The sequence below is a fragment of the Culicoides brevitarsis genome, chromosome 1 (assembly GCF_036172545.1).
Source record: "Culicoides brevitarsis isolate CSIRO-B50_1 chromosome 1, AGI_CSIRO_Cbre_v1, whole genome shotgun sequence".
NCBI lineage: Eukaryota > Metazoa > Arthropoda > Insecta > Diptera > Ceratopogonidae > Culicoides > Culicoides brevitarsis.
The window spans coordinates 41,799,981-41,822,331 of NC_087085.1; the positions used below are offsets into that span (position 1 = coordinate 41,799,981).

At 21.0% G+C, this 22,351-nt stretch overlaps 1 protein-coding gene and 1 long non-coding RNA gene across 2 annotated transcripts in view; one reads left to right on the top strand and one right to left on the bottom strand.

Moving 5' to 3' along the window:
- LOC134827869 (uncharacterized) overlaps positions 1-9,583 on the top strand; it is a 181,794-nt gene extending 172,211 nt beyond the window's left edge. Inside the window, exon 3 of the long non-coding RNA XR_010161816.1 lies at positions 9,570-9,583. This is a non-coding gene — a long non-coding RNA (uncharacterized LOC134827869). The remainder of the gene's footprint in view (positions 1-9,569) is intronic.
- LOC134827864 (protein groucho) overlaps positions 1-19,065 on the bottom strand; it is a 167,816-nt gene extending 148,751 nt beyond the window's left edge. Inside the window, exon 1 of the mRNA XM_063840721.1 lies at positions 18,818-19,065. The gene's annotated coding sequence lies outside the window, so the exon portion shown is untranslated. The remainder of the gene's footprint in view (positions 1-18,817) is intronic.
- Between the last annotated feature and the right edge of the window lie 3,286 nt (positions 19,066-22,351).

The following is a 22,351-nucleotide window of genomic DNA, read 5'->3' on the forward strand; positions in this document are numbered from 1 at the left end:
CTCTCGTTTTTTTTATTATTTTGAGATGAATAAATTATGTCTTTTGTCTCTCTCTTGAGCTTGTTAATTTTTTCGGAAACAACTTAATTCAATAATAAACATTTTCATTTTTCGGCAGATCATTTCGACATTTAAACGATCGATTTAAAAAAAAAATCCGAAAAATATTTAAACATCTCATCACGTCCAAACCAACGCAAATTTCGTACCACGCTAATTCTAACCACACAAAATTTTCCCCAAAAAAAAAAACCTCCGAAAAACACAAATCGACATGTTTCAATTATGTGTGTGCCGCGCACAAAATAAACAAATAATAAAATTTTCTCGTGAAAATTTTGTGGGATTATTATTATCGGAAAATGTGAACAAATGTTAGACCACAATTTAGACAAATATTTTATTATATTCTACTATGAAAATTCCACACGAAATTTTCTTTCTCGAGTTCATCATCATCATTATTTCATCATAAATAAATGTATATAGAATAGAAACTCGCACGCAAACATTTAAAAATATAAAATATCAGCGGCGTTGGTCGATCACTTTCATTGTAGGAGGCAAATAAATAGAAAAAAAAAGTTGAAGAAAGAACGTCAACCTTATAAATATACCACATTCAGACAAACATAAAATATATAATAATAACATAAACATATTATTATTGATGGCGACGACGACTGAAGATACATATAGAATAATTGGTCCAGATTTTTACATCGCAATTGCTTGAAAAAAATTATTTGAATTAGCAGGGAAATTTTTATTATGGTATGTGTTCGTCGTAAAAAATTAATTTATTAATAATTTTTTTTAAAACTTTACAAAATTAATTAATTTGAAAAAATATATTATGAAAATTAATTAAATTTATTTTTAAAAAATTCTAATTTTTTAATTAATTTTAAAAAAATTGTAAATTATTTATTTTAATTTTTTAAAAACATTTTAGTAATTATTTTTTTTTATTAAAAATATTTTAGAAATTATTTTATTTATTAAAAAAGTTTAATAATTATTTAAAAAAATATTTTTTAATAATTATTATAAAATTTTAATAATTTTTAAAAATATTTTAAGAATTTTTTTTTTTTAATATTTAAAAAATTTATTTTAATCTATTAAAAATATTTTGATATTAAAAAATTAAATTTATCATTGAAAATTCGAGTTTTTTAAATAATTTAAAAAATTGTAAAAAATATAACATTTATTTTAATTTATTAAAAAATTATTCAAGCAATAATTTCAATTTATTTTTTAAAAATTATTTTAATTTAATATAAATATTTTAAAAATTTATATTTAAATATTTGAAAATTATTTTTAATTGAACATTTTAAATAATTTATTTTGTTTAAAATATATTAATATAGTTATAAAAAATTTTTTAGAATATTATTTTAATTTAATTTAATAATTTTGAAAAATATTTTAAAAATAATTTTTAAAATAAAAAAATGTTAAAAAATTAAATTTAGTATATTTCAATTAAATATTAAAAAAAATATTTCAAAAATTAAAATAAAAAACTAAAAAAAATTAAAAACTATTTTAAATTAAAGTTATTTAAAAATATTAATTTAGCATAATGAAATTTTTTAAAAATTATTTAAATTATTTTAAATATTTTTGTTCAACATCTAAAATTATTTTAAATTTTCGAAAAAAAAAAAATAATTTTTAAAAATTATTTTTAATAAAATAAATTTCAAAAATATTTTAAATTATTAAATAAATTTTTAAAAAAAATATAATAAAAAAAATTTATAAAACAATGTAGCACATAAAACATTTCCTTTTAAAAAAATACCCACAGCAATAATAACAAAAATCATTCGTTTACACGTTAAAAAACATTAAAAAGATTATAAACAACCAATTTTAAAGAGCAATCATTAAACTTTTTAAACTTTCTGTGATGTTGTAAAAAATTTCTGTGTGTACAAAATAAAAAAAAAATCAATATACCAGCATTTGTTGGCAACTCATCAAAAAACGGTACATGTGTGAAACTAATGACGAACTGATGAAAGAAAAAAATAATAATAATTGAATGAACGAGAAACAAGAAAAGAAAAGAAAAGAAAGGTCGAGAAAAAAGCGTAAAAAGCGTGCTTGTATCACTTGTGAAAACGAAAAAAAAAGAATTATCGTAATAATAACAATAATAATATTAATTCGTGATGTATGTAAACATCGCGGCGAGAATCAGACTGTTTCACGAATTATTTCTTTACATGTCAAAAATCTAAAAATAAAGTGAAAGAAATTTATTTTTGTAATGATCTCATTACCCATTATTTTTTTTTTTTTTTTTTTTTTTTTGAATGAAAAAATAATGAATTGACGTTTTTTTTGTGTTTTCGTGTCAGTAACTCATCATGGCTATTAAAAAAAAATTTATCGGATTCATCTAAAATATCAAATCGATTCCAAATCATTAAATATCATTTTAGCGTTTTTTTCAATGGGCAATTAACGCCTTCACGATAAAAATGTAAATGGACCGCATTTTAATCGTGTTTTAATTTTTTCAAACATAAAAAAATAAATAAAAATCGATGAGCAGATAATTATTTTTTTTTGCCGCTAAAAATCTAAAAAAATAAAAAATAATGGAACGGAAATGAAGAAAAAAAAAATTTTTTTCGATGAAAACCTGTCTCGGTGATAATTTTAAGTTTTATTCCGTAAGTCAAGTCACACTTGGCGAAGCACAAAGAAATCACCTTTGGATCGATATGACAAGAAAAAAAAATAAAATAAAAATATCTATTACGAGAATCAATGAAACAGACAAAAAAAATTATTTTTTTTTGTATTTCGCTTCAATTAATACCATTCAGTGATTTCTATTACAGATTCGCTTCATTTGTTTAAGTAATACTTGTAATAATAATATAATGGCATCAAAGGCGGAGAGGAGAAGAAGAACAAAAACACACCTTGTGAATTACTTGGCGGTGCTTAGTCATGCACGTACACATTAATTGGTTTTATTTTTTTCTCCTCTCACTCGTTTCGTCGTTTTTTTCGCGTTTCGTGCAAAATATTAATGATAATAGCTTTAACCTTTTGGTACTCGACAGTTTTTTACATTGTCTGCCCTGAACAATGAAATTCATCTATTAACCTGATCAATATCTCATTTTTACAACTTTATTTTTAATATTCGCTCGTTATTTATTTTTTACAACGTCGTAATTGTTGTAAATCGAATAATTTTTTTTTTGTTTAGTCACTAACTACTTTTTTTTATTATTTTCGAGAAATGCGTGAATATTCCATTAAAACAGTAAGAAAGTCATGAATCATGATGTTTGGATGGTGATTAGCGATTATTATTACTTTTTTGAGCCAAGCCCAAAAATTTACTCTCATTACACAAAAAAAACAAAAGTTAATCGTTTTCTTGATAATTTTGAAAAAAATTAAAGAATCAGGCGGTAATTTGATCACTTCCTCAAAAAAAAAAAAAAATAATTTGAAACATATAATTTAATTCATTCACACACATCGTCACTTAATGTGAATTTAATTTGACGCTAAATAAATGTTTTTCACTTTAATTTATTATAATCTGAATGAATGTTGAACATATTTAAACAAGAATTTTTTCCTTTTTTTATAATTTTTTTTATTTATACAACATCATCAGTTTTTTGCATCGAAAATCAAGACAAAACAGCAAACGAAGCGAAAACGAAACGAACAAAAAAAAACATTTTTGTGTACAAAAAGGGCATTAACAATAAATAAATGCATGCAAAATAACAAATTCAAGAAATATTTTTCATATACATGTTGTGTTGTGAATACAACCACAAACAAATAAAAAAAAATGAAAAATTCAGAGAATTAAAAAATTGCCATTTACGTATCTTGTATCATCATCAATTGTATAAAGTTACTGCTTCTTTATAATGGGGCTTGTGGGTTGGTAAAGGGAACGTAAATAATGATTTTGAAGCATTTTTTGTTGCGTTTTTGTAAAGTTGAAGCAATGAATTTGTTCCCATTGTGATGTCAAAGAGTAACGTTAATAGCAGAAAATTTGGCATGAATTTTTCATCAATTATTTAAAAATAAAAAAACATGTTAATTGAATAAATTAAAAAAAAAAAATAAAAACATATTAAATAATTAAATTAAATGAATTAAAAAAAATGATTTGAATATTTATTTTATTCAATAATAAAAAATTTATAAAAATAATTATTTAAAATAAATAAAATTTATTTATAATTTTAATTTTTTTAACAAATAAAATATGAATCACAGAATTTTTTGAAACATGAATTTTTTTAATTTTTAAAATTTTAATTTATTTATTTACCAAAAATAATTAAAATTTAAAAAATTACATTTTTATAGATCCTTTTTAAAAATATTTTTAAAAAAATTAAAATATAAAAAATTTATATTTAGTTTAAAAAATATATTATAATTAAAAAATAATTTAAATAATATAAAAATTAATTAAAAATTCCGACAAATAAAGTACGCTATGCTATAAAAAAAAGTAATGCTATAAAAATTTATTATCTAATTTTTGAAGAAAAAAAATAAATTTTTGAATTTTTTTTATTGTTTTAAAATTTGTAAAAAATATTAATTATAAGAAAAAAAATTTATTTTTGAAATTTTGAATTTACTAAATTAATTTAATAACAAAAAAATATTTATTTTATTTTCATTGTACTTTAATTTATTTTTTTTTAATAAAAATCTTATTTTATGAATTTGTAAAAAAATATGAGGTACTTTAATTTTTTTTTTAAATAAATAACATAAAAAATAAAATATTACAAAAAATAAAAATTTAAAAAAATTAATAATAAAAAAAATAAATTATAATTTAAAATTTGTTAAAAAAAATTTCATTTATTTTTTCAAACTTTTTAATTTAATTAATTCAGTTTTCTTAATTTAATTTTTTTTTATTTAAAATTTAATTTTTATGTGAACTTGAAAATACTATTATTAAAAAAAACAATAATGTTAAATAAAATATTTAATTTCAGAAAAAAAATATTTATTTATTTTAATTTTAAAAAAATTATTTAATTTTTATTAAATTTTTATTTTTTGTAATTTTTTATTTTTTTTTGTTATTTATTTTGAAAAAAAAATAAAGTAATATTTTTTTAAAAATTGCTTCAACTTATCTCAACAAATATGATAATGTCAATCAAACGCGCTCACGTTAAATCTCTCCTTTCATGCGTGCAAAAAAAGGTGCTGCTGGCAAAGAACAAAATATTTGATTATTTATTCAACGCAAACATATTATCATTATACAATGGCAGATAATAACAATAACAATATTTCATTGTCAGTTATAGTATTATTATTTATTTATTTATTTACGAATGAATTGGCTTTCTTCAACTGACTCAACTGATATTTACTGTTATAATATTTACTAACAATTTTTCTGACGTATTTCTTCGTTTTTTTATTCACAAAAATATTCATCAATGCACAAATTGTGGGTCGTCGAGAATTAATAATAAAATAAAATGCTTCATTATAATAAATGAAATGCAAACACACACAAAATTAAATATTTGCATGCGAATGAATGAAATTTTACGCGAACGAAATTTGTTTGGTTAACTGTTTGTCATGTCTTTATCTTGTCTGCGATGTCGTGTTTTCTTGTTTTTTTGAGACGTACAACAAAAAGCGTTGTTACGCTACACTTCCTCGACTAATAATCCGGGTAAATATTTCTTTAAAACGGAAATGTGAAGCGATTTGCAATTTTTTAAAAATTTTTATTAAAAAAAAAAAATATTTTTTTTTTCAAATGTCAATAAACCTCATAAAAATTTTTTTTTTCGTGACAAATGTGAGCTAATAAAGACACACACTTCTAATCTCACGTATTTCGTTCTCTTATCAGCTGCCAAGCGTGAAATGACAAAATATTTATAGTTTATTTGTCAAATAATAGCAGCGTATCACAGGAAACAACAACCTTGCTCCATCTATCTACGTAAAAATTTTTCATCGTCATTTATTTTTTATAAACAGAGAGACAGTTAAACAAATTTCTCTTATCAATCAGCACACATAATAAAAAATAAATATAGGCGGACAGATAATGATTTTGTTGAAAAAAAATTATAATTAGTGCAAAAAATAAAAATCAAATTAGTCTTATGTATACTTTTGTCTATCATTGATAATACAAAGCTTTTATTGTATTTTTTTTTTTTTTTTGATAAGAAAATATTTTTTTTTATTTTTAGATGACAACAATTATTTACTTTTAATAATTCTTTAAAATAAATATTGAGTCATGATAAGAAAATTTCTTTATTTTTATTATTTATTTTTTTTTGTGATGATGAGTTAAAATGACGCAATTTCACAGAAAATCTGCTAATCAATTTAAAATATTTTTTTCCACACATTTCAAAATTGATGCCAATAAAATTGACTTTTAATCCAAATAAATTGCTTGTATCATTTAAATTTTATTAGAGAAGATTTAATTAAACCTGTTTTTTTTATTTTTTTCAAAAATTAAACGCCTCTGTTATTTTTTGGTCTATAAATTCTTACATTATTTTATTTTAATAAACATCAAAAAAAAAATCATTAAGATAAATATTTTAAGCATACCTTCCGTTTTTTTTTTTTTTTTTTTTTTTTTTTTGTTAAAAAATATACATAATAAAAGCAATATTAATATCAATAAATAAAAGATTCAACACATTATTTTTTTTTCTTCGATATTCTCATGTATTTAAAATCAACGGTGATCAAACACTTTTGAGAACGCAAAAATATACAAAAAGTCGTTTCATGTCGATCGATCGCTGTGTAAATATTTACATTCCAGCCGTCACAAAAACATGTGTTAAAATTTTTCCAAAGAGAAAAAAAAATAATAATCATAAAAAAAAATATAAAATCAAGAATTAAGCTCATTTAAATCGATTTATAATCAGGTTTCACGTAACAGGCATGACAACGCGACTGAAATTAAATAAAAATTGCCATAATGTCTTTAATAAGTGTGTGGTTATCAATATTTGACCTGAAACATAATTAATATTTTAATTGCCAGCAGTGTTATCAGAAATGACTTGTTTAAAGTAGCACAACATGATCTTTTTTTATAAATATTTTTTTTATTATTCTTCTCGTTTATTACTCATTTAAAATTGTGTTACATGAGTATTTAAGTTCATATAATAAAAAAAAAAATCAGAAAAATCAATTTTTAACACTAATTAAATGTTATTGGCTCGCGTTTTTTCTGTATGTATGTATAAATTAAAATAAGAGCAAATGAGTCATAAAAAAAATAAATGTTTGGTATTTTTTTAAAAACAAATAAAATTTTAACGAGAAAACGCTATAAAATTTCCAACAGTATCGATTTCTTTTGAATAAAATACTCAGACACAAGTTCAAAGGAAATAAATAACTTAAATATTCATATTGAAAAAGTAAAAGGAGATTCAGTAGTATTTTTTCTCATCTCAAAAATCGATATTTTAGCGCATTTCACATTTTCTTACTCCTTTAAAAGAAAATAAAATAAAAATTTTTCATTTTCATACTCTTCAAAATTTTGAAATAATTTTTTTTAAAAATTAAATTTTAAATAAAATTTTAAATAAAAAAAAAACTAAAAAAACACATTTCTGTACTCCTCAATTCACAATTTAATACTCCTCAGCACATAAAAAAATGTTTTTTCAATTCAAGGGTCATTTTTCTAAATTTAAATAAATTTTTCTCAGAAAATCCAATATTTTTTTAATTTTTATTCTCCTAATTTCACAATTTCTTACTCCTCGTAAAAATTGCTTTTCGTTTAACATTAAAAATTTATATAAATAATAAAAAAAATAATTTTTAAAATAATTAATTTTTAAAAAATTTTACTCCTCATTTCACATTTTGATACTCCTCATAATTTTTTTCTTTTAAAAAAAATAATTTTTTAAAAAAAAATTTAAATTTAAATTTTTAAATTAAAATTAATTTAAACAATTTAATTTAATTTTAATTAAAATTTTAAAATTAAAAAAAAATTAAATTAAAATATAAAAAAAAATTAAATTAATTAAAAAAGTTTATTTAAAAAAATTTTTTATTTTTTAATAAATAAAATAAAATAATTTTTTTGAACGAAACGCAAAAAAATATTTCATTAAAAAACCGATTTTTTTCCTCGAACTGCAGTAATAAAAAAAAAATCTAAAGGTAAAAGTTCATACGGAATGTCATCGATCTCGAACACACACAACGAACGACGACGACAAAGTTTATCATCAACACGAAAATTTATTCGCATATCTATTGATTTGATTTGATCACGCGATTATGTATAAATGTGATGCGCCAGCACAATCGGCGTTTTCCTCCTTCCTTTGCCGTCGTTGCACACACAAAACACTAAAATAGTAATAAAATACATATCACATAATAATAAAATGCAAAAATGAAAAACGTGAACATGGCACCTCAAAACTTCACTATCTTACTACTTGTCGACTCGACAAACACTCACATCATTTTCAAATTCTATTATTCAAATTTCTCACCTCATTATGCATTCAAAATATTATTCACATTGTCAGATTTTATCTATGTTTATATTGTTTGGCGTTGTTGTTGTTGTTGCTGCTGCAGGTAAACATCCACACACGGCACGGCAGACATAAGTGTTTTGTTGTTTGTGTCTCTGTTCCGAGTATGAGCACAAAAAACCGCATATTTTTGCACTGTTTTGCATGTCTGTCTGTTTGTCGGAATGCCAGCCTGCTTGCGGAGTTTAAATATTTGATTTTGTATATTTTTGTGTCTATAAAATATTGTTTTGAGTGAGTCGCAAACGAGACATTTATTTTAAAATAATCACGATACTTTGCCAAAATTTGACAAATAATGTAGGTTAGATTTGTATCTCGCACGGATTAAAAATTTATTTTTTTTTTTTATTTTTTTTTTTTTTTTTTTAAAATTTATTATTATTTTTTTAAAATTTTAATTTGATTTCAATTTAATTTTTTTATTAAAATTATTTTTCTAATTAAAAAAAAATATTTTCTAAAAATTAAATATTATATAATTTTAATTAAATTAATATTTCTATTAATATTTAATTTTTAATAAAAAATTAAATTTTAATTATTTTTTTTTTAAAAAATAAATTTTTTTATTAAATTAAATTAAATTTTTAATTATTTTTTTTTAATTTAAAAAAAAATTTTTTTAAAAAATTAAATAAAAAATATAAAATTAAAAATTTTTTTAATTAAATTAAAAAATATTTTCAATTAAAAAATTATTTAAAAAAAATCAATATTTATTTTAAATAAATTAATTTTTAATTAAATAAATTTAATTACTTTTATTAATTAATTTTAATTTAAAATTATTTTTTTAAATTTAAATTTTATTTATTATTTTTGTTTTTTAATTAATTTAAAATTTAAAAAAAAATAATAATTTTAAATGTCTTAATAATGACTTCCAAGCCAATTATTGCTCTTTTACATGAATTGAAATAATTGCAACAACAGACAATGTAAAAGTCGTTAAACTAATTGAGAATTAATTAAAACATTTAAATGGTACAATGAATTTAATTAAAATGTCTGGTAAATCTTTCGTTTAATTATATATATGCAAAAATTCAACGCGTTTAATTAATCGATAAATGTGGATCAGAAAATTTTTTCCTTACCGCTTTCTAAGAAGACAAATTATTTTTGACTCTTAAATTTCAAACACGTCTGTAGGCGTGAAAATATAAATAAATGAAAATTTTCTGTATATTTATTTTTAAATTTTTTATTATCCAAAAGTCGAAACAGATAGAAAGAAAAATCGTTGGCAACAAACAATAATAATACACAAAAAATGCTACTTGGCATTATCTTCAACATTATTTTTTGATGTTTGTTTATAAATAAGTGACTAAATAAATTAGATTTATATCGCGGCATAATAATATCGGATAATATTATGTGTGAAGAGGTTAAGAGTGGCGTTAAAAAATATTTAAGTATGACACTAATGTAAAAACATAAATATTTTGATTAGATTTTTGTTTTTATTTAATTTAAAAAAAAAAATTATTTTTTTTCGTGAAAAAAGAAAAAATCGTTTTAAAAAATGTGACTCACATTTATATAAATCATTAAAACGATAATTTATGTAATAAAATGTCACAAATGTGTTTTCCGTGCCAACATTTGCAGCAAAAAAAAACTTCCTTTCACATGCTAATAAAACACAAATTACTCAAAAGAACGTGCACGTTATGCGAGTGCAGTTTAAAATTAATTAATTACAAATTCATCATCAGCATCATTGCGGATTTTATTGAAGCAAAAATGTGTGCGCGACATCGCGACACCGCTTGCTTGCTCGACCAACCGACATAATCAGTTGTCATTTTATTTCCTCTCGTTCTTTATTTTTTTTTTATTTATTTAATTTTTTTTTGTATTTTTCAGAAAGTATCATCATTATGCCCATTAATTCAGTAAACATACGAGAGAAAAAAAATAAATAACGTGAAAAATAAATTTACAATTTTCTCGCAATTTTATCTTTTCACATCATTATTTTTAATTCCCGAATATGCGATTTCTGACTCTGTGTAATAAACAGGGCCTGAAGATGGAATAGAAAATTTAAAAAAGGTAAGTTTTAATTTTTTTTAGAATAAATCATAACCAAGCAAAAAATTTTAAATTTTATAATATTTAAAAGAAAAAATTAACTTTTAATTTTTTTCAATATTTATTTTTTTTATTTAATTCTTAGAGTTTTTTTTATTTTCGAAAAATATTTTAAAAATTATTTTTGGAATTATGTTATTTTTCAATTTATTTTTAAACTTCCTTTTTTTCTAAAAAAAACAATTTAAAAAAAATTAAATATTGAAAAAATAATTTTAAACAAATTAAAAATTTATTTTTTTTATTATTTTATAAAAATTATTAGTTAGGTAATTAATAAAAATTAATATAAAAAGTTAAATTTTAATTAAAAACATAACTAAACAAATAAAAAATTAATTAATTAAAAAAATTAAAATATGTTTCCAAAAATAAAAAATAAAATTTTGAAAATCTAATTTTAAAAAAATATATAAAAAAACAATTTTATTATTTTTTTTAATTAGATATTAATATATTTTTATTTTGAGAACTTTTAATAAAAAAAAACTTTAAATAATTTAATAAATTACTTAAAAATAATTTAAAATTTTAAAATTTAAATTTTTATAAAATTCTTAATTTTATTAAATTTTAATTATTTTTTAATTAATTTTTATTAAATTTTATTTATTTTTTAAATGTACAAATTTTTATTTTTAATTTTTTAAAATAAATTTTTAGCTTATTTTTTTGTTTCAAAAATTTTATTTTTATTATTTTTTTATTTAATTATTTTAATTTGAAAAAAAAAAAAAATATTTTTACATTTCCCGCAGCTTCCCGTCACTGACAGAGAGACAAGTTTAAACATCATCTTCCCACTTATTTATTTGCTGATGGTTGGCTGTTTAACGCTCGGTCTCGTCTTGCGCTACTCGTGTTTTATTAGTATTAAAATTGTGTATAAATGAGTATTAAATTAACATCATTTCGCATTTTATCTTTAATTTAAATTACAAACTCACAGAAAATATAATAATAATAATCATTAAAATTAGTTGTGAATTGTAGGACTGGTAATGAAATGTTTGAATTAGCTGCGTCGTATTTTCTTCTCTTTCTTCTTATTTATTTATTTATCTGCATTTGAAATATGAACTTTTTCTTTTGCACGAGACTGAACGATAAATTAGTCAGATTTTGTGCAAGCTGCGAGACAACCTATTGAAAAGTACGAGTGAATAAAGAAATTTATTATTATTATTTTATTTTATATTTCTTCACTTTTCTGCGGATAGAAGAATAAATAGCAGATATAATCAACTTTTTTTATTTTTTCTTGTAATTTATGCATGTTTAAAGGAAAATAAACGCAAATTCTTATTTAACTGCGAGCGAATTTATTACGCGATACGAAATAAAATTAAAAGCAGCTTCTGTGTGAATTAAAGTGCATTTTTTACACGAATTCAACATAATTTCCGTCAAGAACAACATAAGCATATATAATATTTACTCTCTCTCTCGCGCAGTGTCTCATTTAAATAAATTTTACGAGACACTCCAAAACACACGTTTGCCGTGGTTTGCAGTTACATGCAAATAAGTTGTAAAATTCACTGAAAAAAAAATAAATATAAAAACATGCAACAACAACAACAACGCAAGAAGACTTACACATTTTAAGCAGATTAAATGCAAAATAACAAATAACGATGAAAGAATGGAGGAAAAAAAATTAAACCTGCACGGCAAGCAGCGCGTAATCATGTTAATGTGAGAAATTATTTAAATAAAATTAGTACTGGAGGCATAACTATAAGATATCACGACTTGTAAGTATCTGCTGCTGTCGCTCGGCATGACATGATGTATTAGGTGTTTTTTATTTATTTTAGTGAGAATTGATTTAGTGATAAATTAACTCGAGATCATTTCATTACAAAAAAGTCATTGCACTTGACATGTTAAAGATCTCTCTCGTGACCCAATGTACAAAATTAATCAGCTGAATTATTTTTTTTCTTGCGTTTAGACACGTAATAATTATCGAAGAGCTTCTTGTTCTGAAGAAAAAAAAAATTTTTTTTATGTTTAAATTTTTTTAGGATAAAATATATAATTATATATGTTGAATATTTGCAATTTTTTTCGGTAGAATGATACGTCAACAACACACATGTTGCTTTCTTTCGTTCGTTGTGAACTGTAATTATTATATTTAATGGAAAAAAATAAACCAGTTAGTCGTAATGTTATACTTTGGAAATTAATACTTTAAAATATTAAAGTTTTCGTTAAAAAAAATTAAAGCTTGATCGCTTTTTAAATTAAATAAAATTTTTTTAAATAATATTTTATTTAAAAATTAACAAAATTTAAAAAAAAATTATTTAAAAAAAATATAAAATTTAAACAAAAATAAATTTATTTTTTTTATTTAACTCAAAATTGCTTTTTAATTTTTTTTATATTTTTAAATTAAGCAATTTACTTTTTAATTAAAAAAAAAAATAATAAAAACTAAAATTAAGTAGGTACACAAATTTAAATAATTTATTTCTTTAAAAAAAATCTAAATTTTTAAATCAATTTAATTTAATTTTTATTCACTTCAATATGTATAAACTTTTAAAAAAATTAAAAAAGTATAAAAAAAGTAAATTATTTCTTTTAAAGAAATTATTTTAATTTTATTTTTGAAAATTTTTTATTTTTTTTATTGGTTTTAAATAATTTTATTGAACAAAATTCTTTTAATTAAAGTTTAAATTAATTTTATTTTTAAAAGTAACCAAAAATTTTAAAAAAATTTTTTTTTATTTTTAATTTTATTTTTTTATTTTTAATTTTATTTCTATTTTTTAATTTTTAAAATTATTTAAAAATTATTTTCATGAATAAAATTCCAAATAAATAAAAAATATATCAATTTGTTTCAGAATATTTTTTATTTAAATTTTAAATAATTTAAAATTTTTTAAAATTTTAAATTTTTTTTTTAATTTCAAATTTAAATTGAATAAAAAAAATTAAAATCTATTTTGCTCAGTTGATTTTTTAAAAAAAAATTAAATTTAAAATGTTTTTAAGTTTTCTTGAATAAAATTTTTAACTCTTAAAATTATTTTTTTTTATTTTTTAGAAATTCAATTTTTAAAAATACATGAAGAAGGATAAAATGCATTTTTTTTTTCAAAATATTGCTTAAAATGTGGTAAGGAATTAATGACGATAATGACCATCAAGTAATTTTTGCGCACTTAACATCAAGAGCCATCCAGAGTAATAATGTAATAGCTTTTACTGCAACGTCTTGTATACTTTTCTTGTCGTAAGCTGTCAAAACAAGCGCCAACTCAAACTTTTTTTGTTCTGTGAAACACACACATATGCGGGAAAAACTTGTAAATTCTTAGCCATGTGTAACGCGTCGCATGACATTGATCTTTGGCTTCCCTTTTAACATGAATTTTTTCTCCTCTTGCTTCGTGAATGACAACGATGATGATGAGTATTTGGTAGGTCCACTCACTTAAATTAACACACAAATTACGTGTATTGTATTTAACTAACCGAACACACATGTCTTTGCGCCAAATTATACCTCAAAACAAACAACGCGAAAGACGCAGCGAAAAAAAACACGATATAAACTTATTTGTTGAAGAATGTTAATGTAAATATAATAAATGGCAGTTTTTTTCGTTTTTTTGTTGAACCTGTTGTGTTCTTTTTCACTCGTTATTATTTTATTATATTTGTTTTCGCTCAAACATCATTCACGATAATAATTTATTTATTTAATGATTATTTAGTTACTTCTCTTGATTTTTTTTTGTTCGTTCATCGCATTTTGGCATACAGAAAATTTGTATAAATAATGACCGAGGCACATTTGAACGAATGCCAAAAATATTAATAATCGGTTAAATTGTGAAATTTTATGGCAAATGATTTAAAATGATGAAAAAAAAATGTTTTAATATTATAATTGATGATTTAACGTTTGTTTGATCAAACATTTCAAAGTATTTATTTTCATTGATAGATAAATTTTTACGATACGATTTTTTATGATTTTTTTTTTATTATTAATAATATTCGACATTTGATTTATAAAGTTGTGCAAAAGTGACGGGCTTTCTGCTGCCAATAAAAAAAGCAAATAAATAAATAAATTTGAAGAAAACGAAAAGGTTGAAAGATTTTATCGCTTTATTAATATTTTTATAATTCAATTGTAGAAAATTTAATATAATTTTTTTCATTTAATTTTTAATTGAAAATATAATTTAATTTATTAATACTAATAAAATTTAATTAAATATTATTTTAAGCTTTATTTTGTAAATAATAAAAATAATTTATTTAATTAATAATGAAAATAATTTTAAAAGGACAGACAAATTTAAAAATAATTAAAATAAAAATTAAAAAATCATTTATAATAATTTTTTATTTAAAAAAATAATAAAAATAAAATAATAAAAATTAGTAAAAATTAAATTAATATTAAAAAATAAAAATTAAATAATTTAAATAATAAAATTAAAAATAAGAAAAAATTAAAAATATATTAAATTAATTAAAAAATTCTTTTCAAAATAAAATGTTAAATAATAAGTTTGTAATAATGTAAAAAAAAGTTTATTAAATTAATTTAGGTATTAAATTTAATATTTTTTTTTTTACAATAAAAATTAAAAATAATCAAAATAATAAATATAAGCACATTAAAAAATTAATTGTTAATTTAAAAAATTAAATAAATAAAAATAAATTTATAAAATTTTAAAAATTTAAAGTTATTAATTTATTTTTATTTTAAGTTATAAATTTTTTTAATTATAAAATTAAAATCAATAATATATTTTTTTTTAAATTAATTAAAAAAAATTAAATTATTTTATAAACGAATAAAAATAATTTAATAAAAATTTATAAATTTAAAAATTATTAATTAAATTTTTTTAAATTTATTTATTTTTTTATGATAATTTTAATATGAATATTAATAAAAAAAAATATATTTTTAAATCATAAAAAAATAAATAAATAACGAAAATTATTTAATTAATAAATTTTATATTGGATATATTTTTATATTTTTTCATGAAAAAATTATTTTTATTTATTTTAAATATTTTTTTTTATAAATTTTTGTTAAAAATATAAAAAAATAAGTAAATATTAGATAAATAAATAAATGAAGCTCAAAGTGATTTTATCAAATAATTTAACACATTCATGGCAAAAAATAAAAAAAACAAAAGCAGGACAACAGAAGAAAAAAACAAAAAACAATCGTGACCAGACACTTTACAAAGCAATAATGAATTCAAGCATGCAAAATGCTTATGTTAATTTCTTAATTACAATTTGTGGATCATTAATACAAGTGTGTTAATTAATTTAAGTTTTTTCTTCTTTTCTCACTCCTTTTTTGTTCTTTTTCTCTTTTGTGTACTTTCATTCATGTGCGACATTACCGCGCTTCCATGTCATGCAATTATTATTGTTTGTACGTCGTTGAAAGACGACGACGACGACGACGCAACGTTGGCACGACAAAGAAAAGGAAGTAGAAAATGAGAAATAAAACGATTAGTATGGCGGTTACAGTGATTAACTTCCTTCATGTACTACTACTCCGGGTATTGTACCCCCATCGTTATCATAATACACCTTATGATAATTTACCGACGCTTGCTTGTTTGCTCGTTGCGCGTCGTACGAAAAAAAAATCGTAAGAGAGGAAGTTGCCTTTTGTGTAGTTTATTTAGGTAGGAACCGACAACCAAACAACATCAACACGGAGAGCTGTTGAATATTTTACACGATTTATCGCATACATGTACAAATTACATTCAATTTAGTGCTTCAACCCCCGCCTCCCCCCCCCCCAATTCATCAAACAAAGGTGTTGTTCTGTATGACGGCACAATTTGCCACCTTTAGCCTTCTTCTTCCTCTCTTTTGTACGCGAGAGACTCATGCGCATTCCCCGAAAGCCGAACACACAAAAAAAAAATCCGATTGTATTTATCGCACATCAGTGGCAAAATAATAAAATAATCGCCAGAGTGTGTAAACCTCCCTCATTTTTTACTCCATACGTCGCATGAGTAACCTGAAATACCATCTTTTTTCCGTAAGTAAGTGGAAAAACAAACAGTTCAGAATATTAAATGTCGCGCCATACTCGGGTAATGGAAAATTTGTCCCAATAAACGTACCGCCACAAAAGTACATAACGTATCGATATAATCACTTATTACGCTGGACGAAAGTTTATTAATCCATTATTTTGATATTTTCTCCCTAATGGATTTCGTCGAATGAAATATATATCAAACACGAGCGAGTAAATGCAGCGTTTATCGACACAAATTGCATGAAATTACCTCCGTTTTTGTATATTTTTATATTTGAAAGTACCTAATGTAGTTAAATTACTACCAAAAGGAATTTATGGTAAAATTGTTTAAATGGAGACGACAGGTACATTAAAAAAATTAAAAAGTAAATTTTCAAGAATTTTATAAAAAAAATTATTTTAAATTTAAAATAAAATTAAAATTAATTTAAATTGGGTTTTAAAATAATTTTTTAAAAATATTTTTATAATTTTTTACATTTTTTTATTTTTATATTTTAATTTTTTTCACTTTTTATTTTTTTTTTTAATTTAAGAAAAACTATTTATTTAATTAAATAATTTAATTTAATTGAATAAATATAAAAATGATATTTTTAAAAATTTTTAAAAATTTAAAAAATTTTTTTAAAGTTAATGTTTATTTTTTTTAATTTAATTTTTTTAATTTATTTATTTTATTTTAAAGTTTATTAAAATTAAAGTTTAAAAAAAGATTTTTTAAAAATTAAATTATTTTTTTTTAACGTTATAAAAGAAGATTTTTAACATTTGACAATAAATTTTTTTCAAAAAATAAATAAATAAAAATTTAAAAAATATTTAGCAAAAATTAATAAAAAAAAAGTGAATAATTTTTTTTTATTATTCAATAAATTTATTAAAAAACAGTTGAAATGATAATTTGAATATTAATATTTTTAAAAATAATTTATCATGAAATTAAGATTTTTTAATTGAAATTATTTTAAATATTTTTTTAATAAAAAAAAACAAGTAAAATTTTAAAAAATTGAAATAAATTAATTAAATAAATTTTTAAAATTTAATTAAACAAATAAAAAATTTAAATTAAAAAAAATAAGTAGAAGATAAAATAAAATATACATAATAATTTAATATGCTCTTTTTAAATTAAATTTCTAAAATAATTTAAATTGATACTTCCAATCAATTTATTATTTTTTTTATTCATTTAACAAACAACAAAAAATAAATAAAGAAAATTTTCACACAACGACAAATCGACGTCAATCATACTTTTTTTTCCTGTTCATTGCCGATAGCCGCAAAAAAAGAGAAAATCACAGTTGTTAATATAATCACAAAGCCGACATCGACTACGACGACGATAATGATGATAAAAGACACCAAAGGCACTTGACTCGTTGCAACTGACGCAGAAACCAAGTAAATCATAATAAATTTATGTGAAATTGACAAGCATGATAGCAGCAGAAAATCATGCATAATAAATTCACTCGCTCATCAAAGGTAAGTTGTAGGTAGAATATAATTTCTCTCTGTGTGAATGAAATATTTCCTTTGAACACAGAAACTTTACAAATTCAAATTATCGTGTTTCATGTAAATAATTTTTGGGTTGAAAAGGGGGTTTCCGATACGATTGAACAAGTCAAAAGGAGTATAAAGCCCATATGTACGAACATTCACATAATAATCGTCAAACGGAGTGATACACTGAATATTTTATCGATAAACTTTTTTCTTTACATTTTTTATGAAAATTTCTATGAAAATGTATGTCAAGGTTTGTAATATAAGTTTTCTTTAAAGAAATAAAAAAAATTCTTGTAAATTAAATATTATTTTAAAGTATTTAAAAAAAAAGTTTTAACAATAATATTTAATGAACGTCGTCACCATGAAAGTTTTATAATAAAAAAAATAATTTTCTTCGTATAATTAAAAAAATATAAAAACAAAACTTTAATACGAATTCCTGTCCAATTAAAAAAATAAATAAATAAAAAAAAATAATTTTATTTACCTTATTAAACGAAATCCTTTTCACGGCTTCTTGCATTTCTAATAATCCAATTAAGTAAAGTTAATATCCACTGTCACTGCTTTTATTCGTTATTTTCTCGGTATTATTATTTTTTTTTTATTTTTTTGCTCCAATATCTTTAATTGATCTAGTTTCACTTCTTAATTATTTTTATCTTCTTTTCTCTTTTCTTTCGTATCTGAGCGAATAATTATTTATAAAATAATATTAATAATTTTTTGTATCAAATCGATCGAATTGACGTTTTTTATTAATAATAAAATAGTAATTTAATTTTTTTTAATTAATTATTTATTTTTTTTTTTTTTATTTTTTTAAAATGTTTATTTTGTTTTTTTTTTATTTTATTTTTTAATTAATTATAATCACTTAAATTATTCAGATAATTAAAAGTGCAAAAAAAAAAAGTTTAACGAAATTATTATTTTTATTATAATTATTATCTCTTCTTTTCTTTTCTGTCGTCTTTCGTTTCCGCTTATTTATTTATTTTTTTAATACACAGCGGCGGTATTTATTTTTACGTTTAACACTTCTTTCTTTTCTTTTTATTATTATTATTATTATTTGTTGCAATTGCTAACAATTTTTTTTTCACTTCACTTCATTAAATTTATGTTATTTCACACCACGTGCTAATTGAACATGTAAACAGGCAACGTGCCGTATATGTTTATAGTACGCCCGAGTAGAGTGTTAAAAGCTTGAATGCTCTACAAAAGGTATTTTTATGTGTGTTTTTGTATGTTTATAAGTATATTTAGATAAAAAAAATAAAAGGGGGCGATTATCATCACTAAACTCACTCTCGTCGTACTTTATTTGCAGAACGTTACAAGGCGCATGAATTTTTATTCTTCATACATTTACCGACGAACGACGACACGACGTTTGTTGTTGTTCATGTGCCATGTACATAAATTAATTGTGTGGTTTATTGGGCTAATTGGCACTTTTGATTAACCTCTTCGTTTTATATTTTTTTTTATTATTTTTTTTTTGTTTCTCCCCTTTTTATGCGATTTTTAAATCACTGCACGAGTTGATTTTTTTTTATTTTATTATTTTTTTTTTTTTAATTGAAACAATAATGCTCGAAAAACGGCAATAAATCACTTTTATAATCTCCTTTGATAAACTGAAATGAAATTTAAAAGAGAAGAAAGATTAGAAAATGTTTCAAAATAAATAAAAATAAATATTTAGAATAACTGGAATTAACTGTCTTAATTCCGTATAGATAAACAAAGTCATATCAAAGTCCAAAAAAATTTTTTTTATTAAATAAATATTAATAATTAATTAATTTATATTATATATAATTTTTAATATATTTTTTTCTAATTTTGAAATTATTTTTTTTTTTAAGAAATTAATAATTTTAAAAAAAATTTTAAAGTTATAAAATAATTTTTATCAAATTTGAATTTCATGATGAATAATTTCGAAAATTAAAAAAAAAATATTTTAAAAAATTTTTTTAAATTTTTAAATTAAACTAATATTAAATTATTTATATAAAATTTAATTTTATTTTTTATTTAATTTATAATATTTTTTTAAATAATTTTTGAAAAGTATTTTTAAAATAATTTTTATATAATTTTAATTTTATAATTAAAAATAATTTCGAAAATTAAAAAAAATATTTTTAAAAATTAATTTTTAAATTATTTATTTAATATTTAATTAATTTATTAATTATTTTAGTTTTAAATATTTTTTTATTAATTTATTGAAATAATTTTTAAAATAATTTTAAATTTTACTAAAAAAAAAAAATTAATTAAAATTTAATAAATTTTAAAATAATTTTTTTATAACTTTTTTTTATTTTATAACTAAGAATAATTTCAAAAATAAAAAAAAATAAATTTAATTTATTTTTATTAATTTAATTTTATTTTTTATAATTTTTATTTTTTTTTATTCATTTATTAAATAAAAAAAAAATAAAAAAAAAATAAATTTTTAATACAAATTAATTAATAATCTGCTACATTTTGTCAAAAGTCAAATAAATATGTAATTAAAATTTTTTTAAAAAAATATTCACACTTTGTACATTAGACAAGATGAGATAATTTGTCGTGTCACGATAATCCGCGTGTTTACGAAAAACAAAAAAAAAATAAAAATATTTAAGAGAGATATGATGAACAAACAATTAATTTATTTTATCACTTTCTTATCACTTTTGAGCAATCTTCCTGAATTTAAATGAGACGCGTGTAGCAGATAACATTGCTTAGAAATCAAAAATTCAACACACAAAGCTCCGATCAAGTATGAAATAATATTTTAATTAACACCTTTTAAAAGTGTACACGAGAGGAATGTTGCGAGCGACGTGTAGAAAACCGCAGCCGTACATTTAATTTCAGTTAATTCTGCTACCGTATACATGTGTCTACAATAATTATCGTGATCTTTTCCACTTGATTATATTCCGCTTAAATTCATACCAACCTGTCGTCTGTCTATCGACACCCGGCTATCCGTACGTAGTTCACGAGAAACGAGAGTTCGCGCAATATTTTTTCCGTGAGACGCAAGAAATAAATCCGCCTTCGTCAAGTATTTGATTGAAACTAATCGTATTACGGTACACAACAACGTGTCAATGTTGTGTCTTTTTTGTGTTAAATTCTCATGTGTGCCTGCCGAGCGAAACTCTCGAAACGTCTCGCTTCGTGTGTACTGTAATTTGTAGCACTGTTGCTTTCAGCTGAGAAATAAAATACACAAAAAAAAACACGCAAAAACGATCGACTAAACGATACACTTAATATAACATGAACATATTATTTAGTAGCTGCCGCGTACAGCGCCATGCACCGCATGCACAGATTGATAACTGAAACAGCTTGTCTCGCCCGAACGCGCGTGCACGAAAGAGACGGCACGAAAATATGAGAGGATTGAGAATAATTTTTTTAAGAAAAAACATGGCGGCACACATTAAGAGCAAACTTCGCTCCCATCTTTATTTTTCCTACGTAGCGGCGGCACGTGAGTATCTATGGAGGTACGAGAGCACATGCCGGCACACTTTCTCACAAACAACAAAAAAAAAAAAAACTTACCTACTCAACTCAATCAATTACCACTCTCGCAATTCATTCAAACGGACGAGGGAAAAAAAGCGTTATGAAGAGGAAAAACGAATTGAAATAACACAACATAAACAAAACAATGTGGTGATTTTCATTCGTATAATCGGTAAACGTCTACCTGACATGAGCAACTTTGTGTCGAGTACCGTGTGTGTGTGCCTGTGTGTTTGTGTGTGACTAACATATGACAATCGATTCAAAAAGAAATTACCCGGGTGGTTTTGTGGTTTTATATTAACACATGAGGGAAGGTGTGAGAGAGACAATTTCCCGTTATTTATTTACTCTGAAGAAAAGTTTCGTGTCTTCGGGAGTTTTTTTTCTTGTTTTGTTTTGATTTATTTTATTTTTATTATTTTTTTAATTTTTTTTTTAATTTATATTTTTATTTAATTTA